The 19,207-nt window shown below is 49.9% G+C and overlaps 1 long non-coding RNA gene across 2 annotated transcripts in view; it reads right to left on the minus strand.

The window, feature by feature from the left end:
* Nucleotides 1-5,245: 5,245 nt before the first annotated feature.
* Nucleotides 5,246-19,207, minus strand: part of LOC125116520 (uncharacterized) — a 45,812-nt gene continuing 31,850 nt past the window's right edge. Inside the window, exon 3 of one of the 2 annotated variants that reach the window (XR_007132358.1) lies at nucleotides 5,246-5,394. This is a non-coding gene — a long non-coding RNA (uncharacterized LOC125116520). Of the gene's footprint in view, nucleotides 5,395-7,297; nucleotides 7,574-19,207 lie in introns of those variants that run through there. The other variant, XR_007132359.1, reaches the window with a different exon arrangement.

A 19,207-nucleotide genomic window follows, 5' to 3' on the forward strand; every position in this document is an offset into this window, starting at 1 on the left:
AACCCAGGGTCCCCCCCATCTGTGACGATCTATAATCCTTAGGGGCAGCCAGCAGACAGAGGCCTTGGCTTATACACACACACACACTCCTCTCCACCACCCCTGCACTGCAGCTCTTACTTCCCACTGGGGAGCTCAACGGGGAAGTGTGCATTACGGCGGGTGATGTGAAAGAGCTGAGTAAAGGGGCAAGGGTTGGTCTGAACTAGATGCCTCACTGGTTGGCTTCAGTGGTGAGATGGAGGCTGCCTGGCTGCCCCCATCTGCAGGTTTCCTAAGTCTAGGCACAACGTGATCACCCCAACAGCCAGATAAATGCAAGGCAGGTGGCAGAGGAGCCCACACAGAGGTTACAGGAAGGACTCCAAGCTGTGAGCTGAAGTTTGGACTTGCCATCAGCCTCTGCATGGAGTAGAACATAAGCCGTGGCAGCTGCCGACCTGCAGCCCCGCTGCTTGGAGCTCAGGGTGGAGACCAGGAGTGAGGCCCTCTGTGCTCTGGGAAAACTGGAAGAACAGGTCTCCAGGTAGATATTTTCAGGAGATTTTATGAGCCCCATTCTTGCATCTCCTCGTATCTAGAAAAACACTAGAAGTCCTTCAATGATGACTGATGACTGACTAGTAGTAACTGTCACAGGACCAGCAGCAACTTCTGTAAGATGAGCACATGACTGCCCACAACTCCCCCTTCACCTTTATGACTTAATCTTAATATTCCCCCTTTGCTCTTGGGGGCAGTATTTCAGAGCGATCTGAAACACTGCCTCCAGGGCTGCAGTTAAGTGGACAAAACAAAAGATGTCATGGTCACCTGTGTGAACAGCCACTCCCGAGGGTGGGCCAGTGAGCCCTGAGGGAACTCGGGAAAGAAACCAACACTGGCCCACAGCTGAGCTGTATTATCAAAGGAGTGATTCCAGTAAGCCCAGGCCTTTACACCTGCCCAAAGAAACGGGCTTTCTGTAAATCTTGTGTTCCCATTACCTTCTCTTCATTACAAAAATTCATATATCCTAGCTCCCCCTCACCTCCTCAAAGCGGTTTCTCTGGGCTACCTAAAATGCTATCTCCTGGTCTTAAGTGCTAGTTTTACCCCAAGTAAAACCTAACTCTCAACTTCCAGGTGGTCTAATTTTTTAAGTCAACAAAACCAAAAGGGAACTTAAGAGACCTTCAGCTCACAGGCTCTCACTTTGCTGGAGTTAGTGAGCTCTCAGAGCTACTTAATGTCCCAAGCCACAGCAGTGACAATACAGGATCCTTAACCCACTGAGCCACCAGGAAACTCCTACCACAACTTTTTTAATAACCCCCTCCCTCATAAGCAGAGGGATATGTCAGTGTTTCTGAGATGAACTTCTGCTGCCTTTCGTTTGCCACCTAGAATATGTCCCTTCCTCCACCCCCTTCCCCGAAAGGATAGAATTTTAATAAATATAAAAACAGGAGCTCCCGGAGTTCCCATCATGGCGCAGTGGTTAACGAATCCGACTAGGAACCATGAGGTTGCGGGTTCGGTCCCTGCCCTTGCTCAGTGGGTTAACGATCCGGCGTTGCCGTGAGCTGTGGTGTAGGTTGCAGACGCGGCTCGGATCCCGCGTTGCTGTGGCTCTGGCATAGGCTGGTGGCTACAGCTCCGATTCAACCCCTGGCCTGGGAACCTCCATATGCCGCGGGAGCGGCCCAAGAAATAGCAACAACAACAAACAACAACAACGACAAAAAAAAAAACACTCCTACAATACCATTAAAGATCCTGACCTGTCCTCTCCAAGATCACTAACTATATTTATAAAAAAAAAAAAAACAGGAGCTCCCATTATGCCTCAGCAGAAATGAATCGGACGAGTACCCCTGAGTATGCAGGTTTGATCCCCAGCCTCTCAGTATGTTAAGGATCTGGCATTGCTGTGAGCGATGGTGTGGGTTGCAGAAGCATCTTGGATCCTGCACTGCTATGGCTGTGGCATAGGTCGGCAGCAACAGTTCCGATTTGACCCCTAGCCTGGGAATCTCCATGTGCCTTGGTTATAGTTCTAAAAATAAAATTAAAAAAAAAAAAAGGATATGAAAGCAGTAGTAATTTGAATCCTCTTAAAATACCTTCCTAACCCTCTGTGCATAGTAGGCCACAAGAGCTATGAAGCTAGTCAGACCCTTTGACCCTATAATACCATTCCTAGCTATGTACCTCCCCAAAGAAATAATCTGGAGCTAAGAAGCATTTTATCCACAGTGTTCACAGAAGGGCCCTTTGTAACAGTGGAAACTGGAAAGATTTCAAATGCTGAACAATGATGGGCTGACTATGGAAACCGGCCTGAACAAAACAACTTGAAGCAACTTTGAAGCATGAGGCAGAAACAGAGTACACTTCTCAACAAGCGGTGGGAGTTCTCTTGCATCATGGATCTTAAGGCTCCAGGGTTGTCACTGCAATGGCTTGGGTCTTTGCTGTGGTGTGGGTTTGAGCCCTGGCCAGGAAACTTCCACATGCCTGCCATGGGCTCAGCCAAAAAAAAAAAAAAAAAAAAAAAGAAGAAGAAGAAGAAGAAGTAGTGAGATCTTCAGGAGAGGAACAGAGAATTGGAGGTGGACAGTCTCCTGACTTTAGGTTTATTCATCATTGCATTATTTCACTCATTGCAATGTCCACATGTTACATGTTACTTCATGCTTTGGTTTTTTTTGTTTGTTTGTTTTAGGGCCGCACCTGCAGCATATGGAGGTTCCCAGGAGTCGAATGGGAGTTCCAGCTGCCGGCCTACACCATAGCCACAGCAATGCCAGATCCAAGCCACATCTGCGACCCACACCACAGCTCACGGCAATGCTGGATCCTTAACCCACTAAGCAAGGATAGGGATCAAACCTACAATCTCAGGGTTCCTAGTCAGATTCGTTTCCCCCACACCATGATGGGAACTCCCTACTTTATACTTTTTTAAAGAAAACATTATAGGAAAAATTTTAGAAGAAAATCCCCTTCGTTTCCTCCCTACTGTGAGCTCGAGTTTTGAGGGAACTGAAAAGATGCTTTTCCTCTGAAATGTGAGCCATGCTGGAGATCCTGGTGGGGTTCTTGATGGCTTTCCAATTCAGGGTCCCAGTCCCTCATGAAGGTCCTCTTCTAGTGACTGAGAGCTATTGAGACTCCCCTCTGTCATTAATAATTCCCCTTCTGGCCCCATCTGTTACTTCCATCTGTTACTGTTTCTACAACTGAAAAAGCCCTTGGCCAAGACAGCTGATAAAACAGAGGCATCCACTGCGAAGGCCCAGCCCACCTGCTTGGCCCTAGAGCTCCACTCTGGCTCCCCCAACAGCCACCCTGGACCCTCATTCTGAAAGGCTCGCCTGCAACAACACACATGTTGTGTCTCAAAGAAGGACGCTCAGGCTTCTCTCCAACCAGCATCTTCCTCACGAAGATCTCCAGCCTTGTAGTTCCCCTCGTGGCTCAGCGGAAACAAATCCGATTACTATTTAGGAGGACACAGGTTCAATCCCTGGCCTTGCTCAGTGGGTTAAGGATCCAGCATTGCTGTGAGCTGTGGTGCAGGCCAGCAGCTATAGTTCCAATTCACCCCTAGCCTGAGAACCTCCACATGCCTCGGGTGTGACCCTAAAAAAAAAAAAGACCTCCAGCCTTGGAGTTCCCTGGTGGCCTAGCGGTTCTGGATTCAGCATTGTCACTGCTGTGGCACAAGTCCCATTCCTGACCCAGGAACTTCCACAAACCGCAGGTGTGACCCCTCCCCCTCAAAAAAAGACCTCCAGGCTTCAGTCTCTCCTGCCTGAATATGCCTTTCTGCCTAGTCTGGACCCCTCAGAAAACCAGTCAAATAAGTCTCAGCCCCTCCCAAGAACCCCTCTCCCCATCAAACCTCAGTCACCCAACCACCAGCTCCCAGCCTCTGATGTCTTTCCCTCTATTCCCACCTGCCCTGAGCTGCTGAAGAAATGAATGGTCCCAGCTAGGCTCACAAAGCCCTATGTGCTACTTGGCACTTGTTTGGTCCTCCTATGTGGTTGAATCTGCTACTCTCTCCTCATATCCTTCACCTCATTTTCTTTGATCTTATTTTAAAACTTTTTTTTTTTTGTCTTTTTGCTATTTCTTTGGGCCGCTCCCACGGCATATGGAGGTTCCCAGGCTAGGGGTCCAATTGGAGCTGTAGCCACCGGCCTATGCCAGAGCCACAGCAACGCGGGATCTGAGCCACGTCTGCAACCTACACCACAGCTCACGGCAACGCCGGATCGTTAACCCACTGAGCAAGGGCAGGGACCGAACCCGCAACCTCATGGTTCCTAGTCGGATTCGTTAAGCACTGCGCCACGACAGGAACTCCATTTTAAAACTTTTTTAATTAAAAAGAAAAATTTTTTTTCAGGGCTGCACCCATGGCATATGGAAATTCCCAGGCTAAGGGTTGAATCAGAGCTGCAGCTGCTGGCCGCAGCCGCAGCCACACTGTATCTGAGCCACAGCTGCGACCTACACCACAGCTTGTGGCAATGCTGGATCCTTAACCCACTGATCGAGGGCAAGGATCAAGCCCATATCCTCATGAATACTAGCTGGGTTCTTAACCTGATGAGCCACAACGGAAACTCCTTCCTTCACCTCAATAGTTAGTAATGATACCCCCTATTTCTAGTTGGATATATGGCCACCTGGCGGGGGGCAGGGAAAGACTATATTTTGCAACCTCCCTTGCAGCCATAGGACTTCATTCTGGCCAATGAAATAGAAGAAACAGGAGTACACATTGTGGCTCAGTGAATTACAACCCTGACTAGTATCCATGAAGATGTGTGTTCAATTCCTGGCCCCCCACAGTTGGTTAAGGATCCAGTGTTGCCGTGAGCTGTGGTATAGGTTGCAGATGTGGCTCAGATCCTGAGTTGCTGTGGCTGTGGCATAGGCTGGCAGCTACAGCTCCAATTCAACCCCTAGCCTGAGAACTTCCATATGCCTCAGGTGTGGCCCTACAAAAAAAGAAATAGAAGAAACAAGTGCCCCTTTTGTGACTTTAAGGAATGGTTCTTAAAAGGAAGAGACATATCCAGTGCAAATATTTAACAACTGGTACTGCCAGAACACTGGCCATAGTACTAGAGGAATATTCTAGATGGTCCCAACTGAGCCAGGTTATTGTCTTAGAGGGGTAGGTGGTCCCAGGGGATGAGTAAACAGGGAGCCCAGCATGAGGGAGTTGGCAGCTACTTACCAGCTGGTACAGAAGTATTTTAGTAATTTTACTCCTGACACAAGTCAGTACCAGCTCGGTGTCAGCTCTAGCTACAAATCCCTTTCTTCTTCATGCTGGATTGCAAACATAATGGCAGGAGATCAAGCATCCATTCTAGGCCATGAGGTAGAAGCCTTATTAAGGATGACAAAATAACAAAAATTAGAACTGTAGTCTCTGAATATTCTATTTGCTCTATATCATCCCTCTCCAGACTATTTATATAAACACACGTCTTATTTAGGCTTTCCTTATCTTGAGTTTTTGCTATTTTCTAGATCTTCTCAACAATGCTCTAGCACCTACCTCATTTTTTTTTTTTTTTTTGGTCTTTTCTAGGGCGGAATCCGGGGCATATGGAGGTTCCCAGGCTTGGGATCTACTCAGAGCTGTAGCCACTGGCCTACACCACAGCCATAGCAATGCCAGATCCGAGCCGCGTCTGCAACCTACAACACAGCTCACGGCAATGCCGGATCCTTAACCCACTGAGCGAGGCCAGGGATCGAACCCTCAACCTCATGGTTCCTAGTTGGATTTGTTAACCACTGAGCCATGATAGGAACTCCAAAATGCCTTTTCTTCTCTTTGTGAGGTAGCTGCTAAACACTCATGTGCTTTTGCTTATCAGCTCCCGTGACATTTAGGATAGAACTGATGTTCGACCCTTTTTTTTTTCCCTTTCTTTTTTTTGGCTGCCCCACAGCATATGGAATTCCTAGGCCAGAGACCAGATCCGAGCCACAGTTGCAACTTAAGCCAGATCTTTAACCCACTGTAGCAGGCCAGGGATTGAACCTGTGTCCCAGAACTCCCAAGATGATGCCAATCCTGTTGCACCACAGTCGAAACTCCAATTCTTTTTTTGTTTTCTGTCCTGTCTTTTTAGGGCCACACCTGCAACATGTATAAATTCCCAGGCTAGGGGTCAAATCAGAGCTGTAGCTGCTGGCCTATGCTACAGCCACAGCAACAGAGGATCCCAGCCACGTCTGCAACCTACACCACAACTCATGGCAACACTGGATCCTTATTAACCCACTGAGCAAGGCCAGGGATCAAACCTGCATCCTCATGGATACTAGTCAGATTCTTAACCTGATGAGGCACAGTGGGAACTCCTGTCCTTTCCTTTGTCATATCTTCAGTCTCCCCACCTTCACCACTGCCTCTTCCCCCTCGGATTATTAATATATGCAAGGCTCTCCTTATCCTAAAAGAAATCTTCTCACCCCTGACTTTCACTTCAGCTACCTTCTCTTCCCTTCCCTTCCCAGCCCTGCTCCTTGAAACTCTCACCTCCCTTCACCATATTTACCACTCTCCCTCAAGACGAACCCTAACCCAACCCAGTGCTCCAATGAATGATTTTTTTTTGTCTTTTTGTCTTTTGTCTTTTGTTGTTGTTGTTGTTGTTGTTGCTATTTCTTGGGCCGCTCCCGTGGCATATGGAAGTTCCCAGGCTAGGGGTCGAATCGGAGCTGTAGCCACTGGCCTACGCCAGAGCCACAGCAATGTGGGATCCGAGCCGCGTCTGCAACCTATACCACAGCTCACGGCAACGCCGGATCGTTAACCCACTGAGCAAGGGCAGGGACCGAACCTGCAACCTCATGGTTCCTAGTCGGATTCGTTAACCACTGTGCCACGACGGGAACTCCTGAATGACTTTCTGAAAATAAATTCCGGAGTTCCCGTCGTGGCTCAGTGGTTAACAAATCTGACTAGGGACCATGATGTTGCAGGTTCAATTCCTGGCCTTGCTTAGTGGGTTAAGGATCCAGCGTTGCCATGAGCTGTGGTGTAGGTTGCAGACATGGCTCGGATCCTGCGTTGCTGTGGCTGTGGTGTAGGCCAGCAGCTACAGCTCTGATTAGACCCCTAGACTAGGAACCCTCCACACGCCGTGGGTGCAGCCCTAGAAAAGGCAAAAAAGACAAAAAAAAAGAAAAAGAAAAATAACTTCCTACTTGCAAAGTCCAGCAGCACCTTCTCATTTCCTTTCGCCTCTGACACTATTGGTCTGCTCCTCCTTCTACAGCTCTTCCACTTGGCATCCGTGACACAGCACCACTCTCCAGGGATGCTGGGCATCCAGCGCATACGTCCTTACCCATGGTAGACATCGTTCCTGGAATTTGACCTGGAAGCCTTCTCAACTCATATACTCTGGCTGCTGAGACCAGGTGATCAAAGTTGGCTCTTGGATGGATACATCTGCCATCTGTCAAATGGTAGGGTTCTCTGGGAAACATGCTCTGAGGCTGTGATGTGTGGGCAGAAGTTTCTCAGGGCATGCTTGCAGGGTCCCACCTGTGAGGCAGTAAGGGCAGCAATAGGGCAGAGGGGGGAATTAAACTGCAGCGAGGTGGTGATAGAGACCTCAACCCACCCCACGTTGCAGGGAGGGCCCTGCAAATCTGTCCTCCATCGAGGGAGGAGGAATGGCCTTTATACCTCAACATAAAGGTGCCCCAGAGAAGGGGCATAACCTTGGGCCAGGGGCTCCCTTTGGCTGAGGGGGTGATTCCTGAATAGGGGCTATTATGTTGTTTGGGGATATTATTATTTTTTTTTTTGGTCTTTTTTTGTCTTTTCGAAGGCCGCACCCCCAGCATATGGAGGTTCCCAGGCTAGGGGTGGGAGCTATAGCCGCCAGCCTACACCACAGCCACAGCAACGCCGGATCCTAGCCGTGTCCGTGACCTACACCACGGCTCACAGCAACGCCAGATCCTTAACCCACTGAGCGAGGCCAGGGATCAAATCCACAACTTCATGGTTCCTAGTCGGGTTCATTAACCACTGAGCAACGACGGGAACTCCAATAGGTGCTACTATGGACTGAATGTTTGTGTCCTTCTCCTCAATTCCTATGTTGAAGCTTAAGCCTCATCCTCACTGTGAGAGTATTTGGAGATGGGGCCTCTAAGGAACTGAGGTTAAATGAGGTCATAAGGGCAGGCCCCTGACCTAGGATTAGTGTCCTTGTAAGAAGGGACACCAGAGAGCTTGCTCTCTCCCTGCAGCCCTCTCACCCCTACTGCATACACTGAGGAAAGGCCATGTAAGGGTTTATCAAGAAGGCGGCCATTTGCAAGCCAGGAAGAGAGGCCTCACCAGAAACCAAATCAGCAGAAACCTTGAACTTAAGACTTCCAACTTCCAGAACTGTGAGAACATGAATGTCTCTCTTTTAAGCCCCCTAGTCTATAGCATTTACTCTGGCAGCCTAAGCCAACTAGGACAAGTGCACAGCTGTGAGCCCTCAGCGGGCTGCCCTACAGGCATCAGGGAAACGAGTTCCATCAAAAAACAAAATTCAGGAGTTCCCGTCGTGGCGCAGTGGTTAATGAATCCGACTAGGAACCATGAGGTTGTGGGTTCGATCCCTGCCCTTGCTCAGTGGGTTAACGATCCGGCACTGCCGTGAGCTGTGGTGTAGGTTGCAGACGCGGCTCAGATCCCGCGTTGCTGTGGCTCTGGCGTAGGCCGGTGGCTACAGCTCCGATCTGACCCCTAGCCTGGGAACCTCCATATGCCACAGGAGCGGCCCAAGAAATAGCAACAACAACAACAACAACAGAAACAACAACCAAAAAAATAAATAAAATAAAATAAATTTAGGAAAAAAAAAAAAATTCAGGAGTTCCCACCATGGCTCAGTGGTGACGAACCCAACTAGCATCCATGAGGACATGGGTTCGATCCTTGGCCTCGCTCAGTGGGTTAAGGATCCCGCATTGCTGTGGCTGTGGTGTAGGCCAGCAGCGGCAGCTCCAATTGGACCCGTAGCCTGGGAACTTCCATATGCTGAGGGTGCGGCCCTAAAAAGCAAAAAAAAAAAAAAAAAACCCACAAAATTCAACTGAGTCAACATTAAAGGTCTTAATGGCTTTACGTAAGGATCTGTGCATCAGGCAGCATCCAAACCAGCAGATCTGAAGGAGCTCTGAGGAGCTGTACAAAGTGAAAGACTTGTATGGACAAAAGGGAACAGGAACAAGGAAGTTATACTAGGCCAAAGAAAAGCAGCTTGGTTATGGCGCTGTCACCTTCCTTTAGGGGAGGGCAGGGGTCTATCAGCCAGATGGCCTCACTAAAGCCAACTGCTGACTAGACAATTCCTGAACAGATGGTTTAAAATTCCAATTCTGGGAGAGCAGACACTTATGTTAAGTCTCAGTCGGCTTAACATAAGTGACTCCATTTGGGGCCTCCTGTCTTGTGTTTAATGGTTCCTTGGTCCTGACAGGAGATCTGGGGCTATGGGCACCACTCTGTCACCCCTGCTCTGAGCTGTTCTCCTTCTTCCTCGACATTTCCTCTCAGAACACAAGGCCTTCCTTGGCCTGAACCCAACTCTGCCATCTCTGTTCCTGCCAACTCCCAGCCTGGCCCTTCATCCCATGGTCCCAGCCACTCTACTCCATACCTGCTATGGTTGCCTGAACAACCTGTGTGGTTTCATAGCTCCGTGCTATCTCAATACCCACTCTCCCACCTCGAGTTCATTTTCCGCCTCTTTTCCTGGTGAATTTTTATTCAACCTTCAAAACACAGTTAAAATGATATTCCCGGGGGGGGGAAGCCTTTTCTCTGCTTCAGGAAATGGTCAAGGATCCCTTCTCTCTGTTGCTGCTGTGCCTCACTTCTCTAGTAACTGCCTTGTTATTTTTAGAAGTTCAGGCTAGGGGTCAAACCAGAGCTGCAGCTTCCGGCCTACGGCCACAGCAACTTGGGATCAGAGCTGTGTCTGCGACCTTCACCACAGCTCACAGCAATGCTGGTGAGCAAGGCTAGCCATCAAACCTGCATCCTCATGGCTCCTAGTCAGGTTCGTTACCACTGAGCCACAATGGGAACTCCAGTAGTAAGTTTTTTTTTGGGGGGGGGGCGCTCTATTTCTTGGGCTGCTCCCGTGGCCTATGGAGGTTCCCAGGCTAGGGGTCGAATCAGAGCTGTAGCCACTGGCCTACACCAGAGCCACAGCAACGCGGGATCCTAGCCGCATCTGTGACCTACACCACAGCTCACGGCAACACCAGATCCATAACCCACTGAGCAAGGCCAGGGATCAAACCCGAAACCTCATGGTCCCCAGTCGGATTCGTTAACCACTAAGCCACAACAGGAACTGCAGTAATACTTTTATTAAGCATCTGCTATATACCAAATCCTGTACCAGAGGCCGAGGACCCTGAATTGAAAGACATGGGCTGAATGGAAAAGCCACAGGTAGGGCCTGATGTTATCACACCCACTTTGTGGAAGCCAGAGTGCTCCACCAGGTCCATGGCTCCCTTGGGGCCTGCCCCCTTCTGGGCTGGAGATGAGCACAGTCCCAGGCAGCCCGTCTATCCTAGAGGACATGGCCACCCCCAGGACATGGCCTGGCTCGAGAGCTCTGCTCCCAGATGTAGTCAGAGTGGACCAGGCCTGGCTGAGTCAATCAGGTGCTCTGTGGGGAGCTGGCCTGGGAGCTGCTAAGAGCTCATGTTGGTGAGTCAGTGAAGCCCATGGCAGACAGCTGAGTCACTGCAAGAGAGTGACTGCCCGGCTGTGAGGTTGGAGCGTTTTTGAGAATCTGCTGAAAGCTGGAACCACTCTGCCAAAAAACACTTAGATACAACATTTTGCACTGGTTTCAGGAGACTCTCAGACCTCTGCTGACCATCTGTGAATGTCAGAAGGAGAAGTGGGGTAAACCCCAAAGAGGGGAAGTGACAGAACAGGTCACAAGACCAGTAGAACTGGGACTAGAACCCTTCCAGGCCTCCCGGTTTACCAGCTTTATCTCTCTATCCCAAGCACCTATCAAAGGTCCATCTGCCCTTCGCCCTCCTGGAAAGTCTTCCTGATCCCTCCAGACTCTGGCTTCTGTCTCTTCCTCCTACTTCTAGAGCATCTGCAAACACTTGCTCCAGGCCAGGTTTGAAGGGTGAACAATAACAAAGATGAGATTAGACTGACGAGTTCCTGAACCATCAAGGAAAGCAAGAACTGGGCTATAATGCAATTGACTGCATCAGCATATCTTTAAAAAGTGAAGCTTCCTTTGGACCTTGGAATTTAGAGGAGGGAGAGAAGAATCAAAAAGGCAAACTGGCATTATCTAATAGTGACCACAACCGGCATTAACTGACTGCCTGTTATATGCCAAGCTCCCTCCTCCCTATCACTCTACATACATGGTCTCAACTGTTAAATCAAGGATCATGCCCATTTTAAAGACAGAGAAACGAGTCCCAGGAGGCTGACTTACCCAGGATATCCTGGCAGAACCAGGATTCAAGCCCAAGACAATGTGGGGCCAAGGCCTCTACCACACAGCCTCCATTGAGTACGCCCAGAATTGCTCAGGAGTGACATGACTGGGAGACTCACCTTAGTGCCAAAGGTTCAAGGGCCCTCAGGGCCTGATGCAACCAAACCTTTCCATGTTCAAGTTCCACATGTCCAGGACAGACTACGAACTTGCCCGACCAGTCTGATGGCAGTGAGGAAAATTGTCTGCTTGTCTGGGCAGATAATTCCGCTCAGGTGACAGGGCTACAATTCCTTATGGTAAAGAGTGTTGCTCTGGCTTTCATTTCGAACTTGTGGGTTTGTTTGTGAGCTTCCTCTGCTCTGAAACATTAAACTTCTCATGGGGCCAGGTGGCCTAAGACCTTTGGACTACAGTAACATCATCAAAATTGTGATGCTCAACTAAAAAGCCAACTGAAAAGAGCTGAGGCCGCAGAAGGAATCGTTGGGACCTTGGGAGGCATAAGCATTTCAAGGTCAAATCTGCCCCTTCAGCCATGGAAGTCAAATATTGAGTGGTGACGCCTGGCCACACCTGGGCCAGGCCCTGGGTATGTGACAGCAGAGATGTCGTCCTGTCCTCAGGAGATGGCAGTCCGGGTGGGGGCTTCAGATGGGTGGACACCCACCTTTTCTGAGAGGAGACTCAGGCTGCCGATTTCTGAGCAATCTCTTCCCCCCCTCCTCTCCATGGAGGATTACCAAGGTATGCTCGCCCTGACCCAACTCCTTCGCCAAGGAGACCTGTGCAGTGCCAGATTCCTTCTGGGCCTCTCCTAGGGTAACAACAAGGTTAGTTCCGATCAAGTTCATATGTACATCGGGCTCCACAAGATAGAGGCGGCCTTCGCCTCAGTCACAAACCTACACTGAAGTCAGCCTCACTCACTTCTTACAGGAAACACCTGTCAAGGAAACTTACACCAATCACAATCCTCGAACACAGCTTCGCTTGCCCAGCTCATCCTAGGAAACAGGACTCACCTGACCTCCCAGCCGGTCTGGCCCAGTTTCCAAATTGCCTCTTCTGATGTGCGATAAAACACTCTTGTCCCCAACCGCTCAAAAGAAGTGGGCTCCCCTGCTTGTGCTCCCCTACGCCACAGATTGTTTTCCCTGGAGTAAAGGACACCCAACATGGCAGAACTGTTTTAGTTTTGCCACTTGACAGTTCTCAACAGACCCCTGCCCCAGCCTTCAAGTGACCTCTGGTCCTTCCTTGGAGCTCAGAGCATCACGCAAAGAGGGCAGGCTTGCCCTTCAAAACCCTATCACACAAAATTAGAGGAGAAACAGTAAAAAGATGACTGGGGCCCTGGGGCGGGGGAGGGGTGAAGGGATGAGTAACAGGAGCACAATGGATTTGAAATTATTCTGCATGATACTGACACAGTAGACACGTGACATTACACATTTGTCAAAATGCTAACACAAAGAGCAAACCCCAATGTAAATTATGGCTGGAGTTCCTGTTTTGGCACAGTGGAAACAAATCCAACTAGTAGCCCTGAGGATGCGGGTTCAATCCCTGGCCTCACTCAGTAGGTTAAGGCTCCAGCGTTGCTGTGAGCTGTGGTGTAGGTCATAGACCCAGCTCTGATCTGGCATTGCTGTGGCTGTGGTGTAGGCCAGCGGCTGTAGCTCCGATTCGACCCCCAGCCTGGAAAACTCCATATGCCGCCAGTGTGGGCCTAAAAAAAAAAGTCTTTTAAGTTAAAACAAAACACAACAGACAAAAACACCCTGCCACAGAGACCAGACTGTAAAAGCCCTCCTGGATTCTGCCTGATTTGCCCCAGAGGTAAATTAAAGGGTCTTGACCTTGCAGACACACTGGGACCTCCAGTAGCTCCTACAGCACTAAAGCAAAGTTGAAATATGTTATGACATAAAGTGGAAAGTCAAAGCACAGAAAATTTGTTTAATATGCTCCATTTGGGTTTTATTAACTTTTTTATTTATTTAGATTTTTTTGGCCATGCCTGTGGCATGTGGAAATTATCAGGCCATGGATTGAACTCCTGCCGCAGCAGTGACCCAAGTCACAGCAGTAACAATGCCAGATCCTTAATCCAGTGACCCATAAGAGAACTCCTTCCATTTAAAAAAAAGAGAAAAAAAAAAGAACATTTGGGAGTTCCCGCTGTGGCTCAGTGGGTTAACAGTCCAGCTTGTCGCTGTGGAAGCACCAATTGGATCCCCAGCCCAACATAGTGGGTTAAGGATCTGCCACTGCTGCCGCTGTGGCGTAGGTTGCATCTGTGGCTCAGATTCAACCCCTGACCCAGGAATCTCCATATATGGAGAGGGTGACTGAAGGAAAAAAACAAAACTGTTATAAGAAGAAATGGCCCATATCATTAATTATTAGATGCGGCTCAACATCATTAGTCATCGAGGAAGTGGAAATTAAAATCGCAATGAGGGAGTTCCCGTTGTGGCGCAGTGAAGACAATCTAACTAGTATCCGTGAGGTTGCAGGTGTGATCCCTGGCCTCGCTCAGTGGCTTAAAGATCCAGCATTGCTTAAAGATCTGTGAGCTATGTCATGAGTCACAGATGCGGCTTGGATCCAGAGTCGCTGTGGCTGTGGTGTAGTCTGGCAGCTGTGGCTCCAATTAGACCCTAGCCTGGGAACCTCCATATGCTGAGGGGTCAGCCCTAAAAACCAACAAACCAACCAACCAACCAACAAACAAAAAACACACAATGAGGAGTTCCTGTTGTGACTCAGCAGGTTAAGAACCCAACTAGTATCCATGAGGATGCAGGTTCCATCCTTGGCCTCACTCAGTCGGTTAAGCATCCAGTATTGATGCAAGCTGTGGTGTAGGTCACAGATGCAGCTCAGATCCCGTGTTGCTGTGGCTATCTAGTAGGCTGTCAGCTGATTCAACCCCTAGCCCGGATACTTTCATATGCTGCAGGTGCAGCCCTAAAAAGAAAAAAGTAGGGGAAGTGCCCCAGAGCCTGCATGTCCCAGAGGACAGCTATTCTCCACCCCCACCCCCACCATGGGCCTATATCTGCTCCACAATTGTGGATTCTCCCAGGACCTAAAGGCACAGTCCCCAGAAGCATAACCACCTTACAACCTCATTCCCATGGGCAGCTCACCCTCATGCTGGTGGCAGGGTTATGGGCCTGCAATGGCTGCAGTGGCAGTGATGCCAATGCTGGGGAGGGAAAGAGATCCCCAGCCCATTGCCACCAACCCTTCCCACACCAGCTGCCTGCGAGTTTGCTCTTCTGGCCGTGGGCCAGGCCTCTTGCTTCCTCATGTCTGCCCACAACCCTCAGGTGCTCCCACAGCATCCCCCTCCCCTGCTCCCAGCCTGTCCAGCAGGTGCTAAGAGAACAGCTGACAAAACATTCAGACTCAAGATGGTAGGAGCCTGCCTTCTGCCTTCCCAGAAAGCTCTTCCTGGTCCAGGAGGTCGTGGTCCACAGAAAGGGCCCTGATAGGAGTCAGGAGAGCTGGTTCCTGTTTCCCACTCATCACAACAGATGCAGGATCTTGGGCGAGGCACTGTGCCTCTCTGGCTGTGCCGTTCCCATCACCAATGGGATGGTGAGAGGCTGGGGCGCAGACTGTCAGGCCCCATCTGGCTCTCAACCCCCATGGTGATGCCATGGCTCAGAGCTCAGTGCTCCAGGGGTGTGAGTGTTCCTGATGTCACTGGACATTGGCAGGGGCTTTCTGGACACTGAGAGGAGTGAGGGGAAGGGCCGCAGATAGCTTTAGGAATGGCATTTAAAAATATAACAGGCTTGGGAGTTCCCATCTTGGCTCAGCAGAAACAAATCTGACTAGCATCCATGAGGATGCAGATTCAATCCCTGGCCTTGCTCAGTGAGTTAAGAATCCAGCATTGCCGTGAGCTGTGGTGTAGGCCACAGACATGGCTCAGATCCCACGTTGCTGTGACTGTGGCGTAGGCCAGCAGCTGCAGCTCCAGTTGGACCCCTGGCCTGGGAACCTCCATATGCAATGGTGCAGCCCTAAAATAAAAGACAAAAAACACATGTATAACAGGCTTTTTTCCTAATTGCAAGTATATTCACTGTTTGCAACTGAGAAAATGCAGAAAAGCACAGAGAGGGAGGTCAAAAATCCCTTCCCCTCTAGGGCTACCTGAAAACCTTATCCCCAGAGGACCATAAAAAAGGGAGAGGACCGTCATTCACCTTAAGCAAGGCCTTACTTAGAGGCAAGAGAAGCTGTGAGTAGCACCCACCCTCTTGGACCCTCTTCCATCCCCAACTGGAGTCAGAGCCTTGAGGAAGTTCATTGCAAGCCATAGCCTGCAGCTGCCTGGTCACATGCTCTGGTAGGAAGCCCAGCCAGCCACAGGGTCAGCCCTCCATAGAATCATCTGGGTGGCTGAGGAGGCCTGGGGTCATATGCTGAGCCCCAGATATGAGGCCAAAGTCTCCAAGTTAAGTGTCACCACTTTCAGAAAATGAGTGACAATCAAAACGTTCTTCCTCCTCGGTTCCTGGCCTCACACCATGCTGGGGCCCTTGTGTGTATTGCACAGTACAGGGCTGAGACCCAGGCCCTGAGGCATCAACACCAGATAGAAATTTCAGTCCCTCAGAGACAGCCCCCTAAGCCAATGATCTTTCTACATAAAGAAAAACTGAAACCCAGAGGCGAGAGAGTCCTCCGAGGTCACCCAGAGAAAAGCCAGAGCTAAACCCAAGTTTCCAGACTTCCTTGGACAAGCCTTTTCTTACAGTTTTGACCTTTTTGCCCTAGAAATAATCTACTAAAAACATCAATTTGGAGTTCATCTTATCGCAAAGCCATAAAGAAACTTGCCTAAGGAAAGAGGAGTGATTATCAATCTTGAATCTGAAAGTTATAGGAACTAGGCCCCTACAGGGTTGAGAAAGACCTGAGCTGTCCTCTTTGGCCTGTAGCAGCTGGTGTTTATGGAAAAGACTTAATTTGCAGGAGGTCAGAGCCCACAGGCACAATGGGGGCTTGCTGCCCCGTGAGCGGATGATCCCATCCAGCTTTCCTGCCTCAATTTCCCTTCCTCCTTCAGGATGACGCTGGATTCTGACCTTCTGTAGACCTCTGAAGATGAGGTGTAGGTGAGTCCTACAGCCTCCAGTGGAAGCACCATTATTTGTCATCCTGACTAGGTCACTTTCGAGATTGAGCAGGGACATCTGGGCACCCTATCTGCCTAGTGTCCTGAGCTTCCTGGTGGGTTAAAGGGTCAATCAACCCAGGGCTTAAAGACTGGGCATGGGGTTCCACACCTCATGGGCGATAGAAGCTGAACTTTCTGTCCTATAAAACCTCAGTCCTAGCAGGGAGTAGCATAGACTGTAGGAGAGCATAATCATCAAAGCCGAAAGGGCCCTTCAGAGGTCACTAGATCCATCTAGATGATTGGCCTTGTAGCTCATCAGGGCCAAGGGCCTGGCCCAAGGTCACTCTGCAGGAGATTCAGGATTCAGAGATTCTCAACTCTAGCTCAGTGTGCACTATGCCAGCCAGCTCCCTGGTGCCTGAACCCCACCCCCAGCATATACCCAGCCAGAAGCCATGTGCACAGCCTGGATTTTGAAAACAGTTTCTTACTCTGGATTTGTGTACGCCTTCGTGTGTGTAGCCTCCCAGACCTGCAGCCTGTATGGGCAGGCAGGTTCTGCACACAGTAGGGCTTTAGGTACCTAAAGGTCTAGAGTCTCATTAGAATCCCTGGCTATGCCTTCAGAGGTCAGCTGGTAACACAGCAGAGCCTCAACAGGGGAAACTGAGGCCAGAGGTGCTACCATGAGGGGGGAGCAAGTTGAACAGGGCTGGACCAGGGCCTGGGTGCCTGTTTTCTTTTTGTTTGTTTGTTTTGCTTTTTAGGGCCACGCTCAAGGCATATGGAGGTTCCCAGGCTAGGGGTCAATTCGGAGCTACAGCTGCTGGCCTATACCACAGCCACAGCAACGCAGGATCCGAGCCGCATCTGCGACCTACACCACAGCTCACGGCAATGCCAGATCCTTAAGCCACCAAGGAATCGAACCCATGTCCTCATGGATACTAGTCGGGTTTGTTACTGCTGAGCCATGACGGGAACTCCAGGCCATTCAGATCTTAATGAGCAATGTTACTGAGTAAGGAGATGCCCTTGAAGGGTCCGCTCAGACAGCGCCAAGAGCAAGAGTCAAGCTAGGTTCCCGAATCACTGATTCTTGAAATCTTGAGTCTCTGGGACCCCAAGCCCTGGAGGCACAAAGCAGGGCGAGCCTGAGGCTGAGTCTGGAGTCTCCCAGGAGCCCATCCCCTCACCAGCTTACCTTTTACCCCTCCCTGAGAGCTAGGTGAGGCCAGACTAACTTCTCCTATGGGACAAATAAGCCTCAGAGAGATTGTCAAGGACATACAGCTGCTTAGTGTTGGGATTAGGCTTTCAGTTCCTTTGCCCTATACTAGGCCTTTCCAAAGAAATATACTAGGCCTTTCCAAAGAAATATGCCAGGCACTGCCTGTGTTTTGAATATTTTATGCTAAAAAGGCCCCTGAGAGTTCCCGTTGTGGCTCAGTGGAAACAAACCTGACTAGTAATCCATGAGGATGCAGGTTCGATATCTGGCTTCACTCAGTGGGTTAAGGATCCGGCATTGCCATGAGCTGTGGTGTAGGTTGCAGACATGGCACAGATCCAAAGTTGCTATGGCTATGGTGTAGGTCAGCAGCTACAGCTCTGATTCAACCCCTAGCCTGGGAACCTCCATATGCCGTGGGTGCGGCCCTAAAAAGACAAAAATAAAATTAAAAAAATAAAATAAAAATGCCCCTGAATATTTTATTCAGGAAACATTTCCTGAATAAAACCACCTCTTACCACCGTCACGGCTACCACCCTAGTCGAGACCATGTCCCATCTCACAGGATGGTCACAGGTGGCCTCTGGGGGTTTCCCACCTTTGTCCCCCTGCTCTCCGTCCTCAGTGCCAGGAGTGTGGGTGCGGGCCTTCAGTGTAGACTGGACAACACTCTCCCTTGACCCCATCCGTGTCCATGTCCCTGGGTGTCCGTCTAGCTTTGCCTCGCCCCCCGTCCCTAGGTGTCCTCCCACGTCACACAGGAAAGGCATGCCTTGGCCCAGTCCTGTGCGAGGCACCATGCCAGGACAACCTCCAGGCACCCAGTGAAGGGGCAGTTTGAGAGGAAACCGTGAGGCAGGCCCAGGCCCTGAGCACACCGGTGAAGGCAGAAGAGAAGGCAGGTCCCCCACAAGTCCCCATTTCCTGCCATTTCCAGCAGTTAGAGATCAGAAGCAAACAGGTTGCCATGGAGATGCATGCTTATTTGAATTTCAAAAGTGGAGTCAGATGTTTTCTGACAAAAAGCAAGCGGGCTCCTCTGTTGGGCTGGCTGCGTCTGACTGCGGTGACAGAGCAGACGTTCCTCTTATTTTTAGTGGCCATACAGGCCAGGGATCAAAGCCACGCCACAGCTGTAACCAGAGCCACAGCAGTGACAACACTGGATCTTTAGCCCATTGAGCCATGAGGGAACTCCCAGACATTCTGCTTAAATCAAAGGAACTAAAGCTGCAGCCCCGAGTTTGGGTGAAAAAAAAAATTTTTTTTAAATATTACAATATACAGCAAGCCTCA

The sequence above is a fragment of the Phacochoerus africanus genome, chromosome 15, assembly GCF_016906955.1.
Source record: "Phacochoerus africanus isolate WHEZ1 chromosome 15, ROS_Pafr_v1, whole genome shotgun sequence".
Classification (NCBI taxonomy): domain Eukaryota; kingdom Metazoa; phylum Chordata; class Mammalia; order Artiodactyla; family Suidae; genus Phacochoerus; species Phacochoerus africanus.